Source organism: Triplophysa rosa, unplaced genomic scaffold, assembly GCF_024868665.1.
Source record: "Triplophysa rosa unplaced genomic scaffold, Trosa_1v2 scaffold29_ERROPOS194725, whole genome shotgun sequence".
NCBI classification, from domain to species: domain Eukaryota; kingdom Metazoa; phylum Chordata; class Actinopteri; order Cypriniformes; family Nemacheilidae; genus Triplophysa; species Triplophysa rosa.
The window spans coordinates 112,672-116,803 of NW_026634315.1; positions in this window are offsets into that span (position 1 = coordinate 112,672).

The following is a 4,132-nucleotide window of genomic DNA, read 5'->3' on the forward strand; positions in this document are numbered from 1 at the left end:
TTAATAAAAGAAATTAATTAAAAGAAAGAAGTGTTTTATTGTGTGAAAACTATTGCAAGAAATTGTTTAAAAATGTCAGTCACTCCTGTAGATCTGTTGGGATCCAAATACCCAGTATGTAAAGACTCAATAGAAAAAATATCCAAAAAGTGGGCTGCAAGAACCAAAAACTTAAGAACGATATGGCCAGAAAGTGGTACCTTTGATGTGACAGTGTGTGAGGAAATGGAAGGCTTAATAAAGAATTATAAACCAAAGGACAAAAACAAGAAACGTAGTGAAAAAAGAAAGGTAGAACAGGAAGTATTGAACCTGTTCAAAAATGAAGGAATTAATTTCCTGAAAAATAGGAAAATAATCAGAGAAATTATAAAAAAGGATGATGAAGAGGAAAAACTTGAGAAAATGACTCAGCCACCTCCCTATGAACCCTTCAAAAGCCAAATGATAAGACAAATGCCAGTAGTAACCATGACAGGAGATGTCACAATAGAAGGGCAGGTAGAGATAACACCTTACCCAGAGGAAGGAAATAAGAACAACATTGCCAGAAAATGGATAGGATCTGTGGGCCCAAGATAAAACTAATAACCAGCAACAGAGAGTGTCATTTTTTTATACCCTTATTTATCTTTGTGGGATCCCCAATGGAATAGTTAATAAGCAAGCCCAAACATAATATTATGAAAAAGCACTACCAAAGTGATCCTGGTTTACTTAGATGCAATTGGTCAACCTAGAAATATCCACACCAATTTAAAGCAAGAGATGAGGTGAGATCTGGATTGAGTCAATCCTCATATGGATAACCCCAAATAAGAACACAGAATGGATTAATTATCTGTATTACAATCAACAGAGGTTTATTAATTTTACAAATGATGCGCTTGAAGCGCTTGGAGAACAATTAGCCCCAACAAGTAAAATGGCCTGGCAGAATAGACAGCCTAAACTGGTATTAGCTGAAAAAGGAGGAGTGTGTGTAATGTTTGGAGAAGATTGTTGTACTTATATTCCTAATAATACTCCCCTGATGGATCTTTACTCAGCCATGGAAAATTTGAAAAATCTAAGAGATGAAGTACAGCCAATGCTGGAACAGATAGGGCATTTGGAACATGGTTTGAATCCATGTTTGGGTCCTGGAGAGAATGGTTAACTCAAGCGGGAATGATAATGTTCTGTCTTAATGATTTCTGCAGTATTCTTTGTTGTGTTATCCCTATGATAAGATCTTTGTTGGTTAGAGCCACAGCAAAACAAATGTCATTACATGCTAAACTAAATGTGCAACATGACTCTGAAGCATTTATGTTAACTATGGTCACAGCAATGGAAAATTGTGAAGAATTTGATGACAATTCATAACTGTCTATCACACAAACAAGACAGGGGTGCCATTTTATTTTACCATTATATCACTGTTTTTGAATAAGTAAGGGAGATAGCATAAAATTGTTTTTCCTTTTGGGGCATGTAGTATAGTTATATTCTTTTGAGACACTAATAGGCAGGAAGATAGCCTATGTTTTGTTTATTATTTTGGCAGTAACCCCTCCCCTTTAGCCCAAAAAGAAACAACAAGTCTATTTGTTCATTTATGACCCCAAGAGAACTAACTGAGAGGGCTATGTATTATGTGCTCTCTTTATTTTCTTTTCCCCTTTTTTCTTTCTATCTTTTTCTTACTCTCATCACAACCTTTAAGCAGGACAAGACTGGGTGTTCTGAAGCAGAACTGCAGATTCTCAAAGCAACAGAGTTTCTGAATGACATCACGGACGTATATGAACTGATACGACGAAAGGAAATAAGATTACCATGGAAATGATGTCTTCCACTCCAAGAAAAAGAATATTCATCAAACCGACAACAAATCTGGCATAAGAGAGTGGACAACGAGAGAAAGCCTTAACAACTAGAGGTCATAACTTACCTATCACGGAGTGGGAATACGTGTGTGCGCATTACCCAAGGAACTAAGAACTGTGAGTAGGAGCACGAGGGCAAAGTGCCAGTGGAAGAACTACCCTCATATAGAGAGGGTGGGGGCCACCCACTGGACGAACATAGTTAGCTTAAAGATATTAGTTACCCTGCAGTGACTCCTTTAGTGATCTCACCCATCTCAGAGACTTTTCCATATGTGGCATCACGTTGTACCATTGACAACTCAAGATCATTTATTACGTAATATAAAGACATCACACTCTAGAACTTTTCCATTTAGTCCAACATATTTTTGGTCAACTTCTTTTTTGGCAAATACTCATAGATCAAGGGACATCGACAGAATATTGGCAAATGACGATAGCATATTAGCAGTCTTTGCAACAATTGCAGAAAAGTCTACAGACAATGAAGCGCAATTAGGAAGAACGTATATTGTTGGAGAAGCAAGAAAAAACCTTCGACCAGTATTGGACAGAGCAACTGGCTATATAAGCTTGGAATATACGGACATCGATTCACGGCTTTGGAAATACTTTACTGCATACTACCCTAATAATTGACCTGATAAACATTGTATCTGACGAATGTCATCTGCCTTCGAACAATTTGCTGAAAAATTCAGACCTGATCATACGGATGACACACCTCACCGAAAACCCCCTGCAGACCGAATAAGAGGGACATCGCTCTATTTTCCAATTAGGGAGGAAGGTACTGAGAGGCCGTGTTATCAAGAACTAGTGAATTCTGGTTATGTGTCTACATTTCAAGATCATCCGGAACATTTAGAGTCGCTGAAATTGGTGCCACATGATAATGCTATACTGGCTGTAGGTATTACTTCAACACAGGATGATTCATGGACTGAAAGGAGACCAAGTTGGACTTTAAGTGTGTGCACCCAATATTTGCTTTGGCCCTCAATTAACCTGAACACAGGAATTTTGAAATTTAAACCACATAATTGTCATACTCGATTTAAAGCAGAATCCAGATTAAAACCAGGTCAGTGGATGATTTTTACTTATCACACTGAAGGATATGAATTGAATTGAATCTTACTAAAATTAAACCTTGCAAATAACAATATGGAGGGCAGAAGACACCCATGCCATCCTATGAGACTTCGAAGATTGTGTGGAGAGCGAGACATAGCATCTTTGTTGATCATTTTGACATGTGTGATCATAATACCAATCATTATGAGAAAGATTACTGAGGAAGAACTTTCAGATACCCATTTCAAGGACAACATAACTCTGCGCAAAGACATGGATATGGATTTGAACGATACAGACTTTTTGAATACTACCTTGGAGCAGGCTGACCCAGGAGTAAATGCTGCTGCATCTGAACATTTGTTCCCAGGTCAGTTAGTTCCAGAGTCTGCGGCAAAACACCGAAATAAACGACAGAGTGACAACTATACAACAGAGGACTCATGGATGGATCTCCCTAATCCCCCTCATCCCTATGCTACTAACATGTGGTGGAGATTTACTAATCATACAGTTAAAAAGTATGCTTCCAGAAACTGTTATGTTTGTGCTCAATTTCCTCATAGTGCTGTAGGAGGAGACTGGTGGCCACATCAAGACCTAAATATTACATTTGAGATAGCTATGATTGCAGTGGCAGCTGTTGTATTACAAAAGACCAAGGGAGTTATGGTGTATCAAAAAATGGATACTTGGCAATCAATTGTTATCCCTAAAAGAATCTTTGCTCAGATAGCGACTGTAAAGCGTATACCAAGTAATCTCATCTGTTATGAGCGACTTTCAGAAGCTCCAGGAGCTTCAAAAACTTCAGGAGAACAATCCTTGGGAAAATTACCAGAGAAAAAGTGTTCAGATATCTACAAGCAAACAAATGCAACTATGAGGCAAAGTTGTATGTCATGTCTTCGAACAGCAGATCAAGTGAATCCTAAACCTGGCATTTCTACAACTACCCATGAAGTACCACAGCCACTTGTGGCCTACAAATATCTTTTGACTTCAGAGAAAGGAAGAGCAAAATGTCCATTATGCTCAACTGTGCATGTTCCAGATCAACAAGGTACAGGTGTCGTTGAGGGACACTATTGGCTGTGTGGCTATCGTGTGTACTTATCCTTACCAGAGGGATGGACAGGACTTTGTGCTTTAGTCCAACTGCATGGTGGTGCCATTATCTT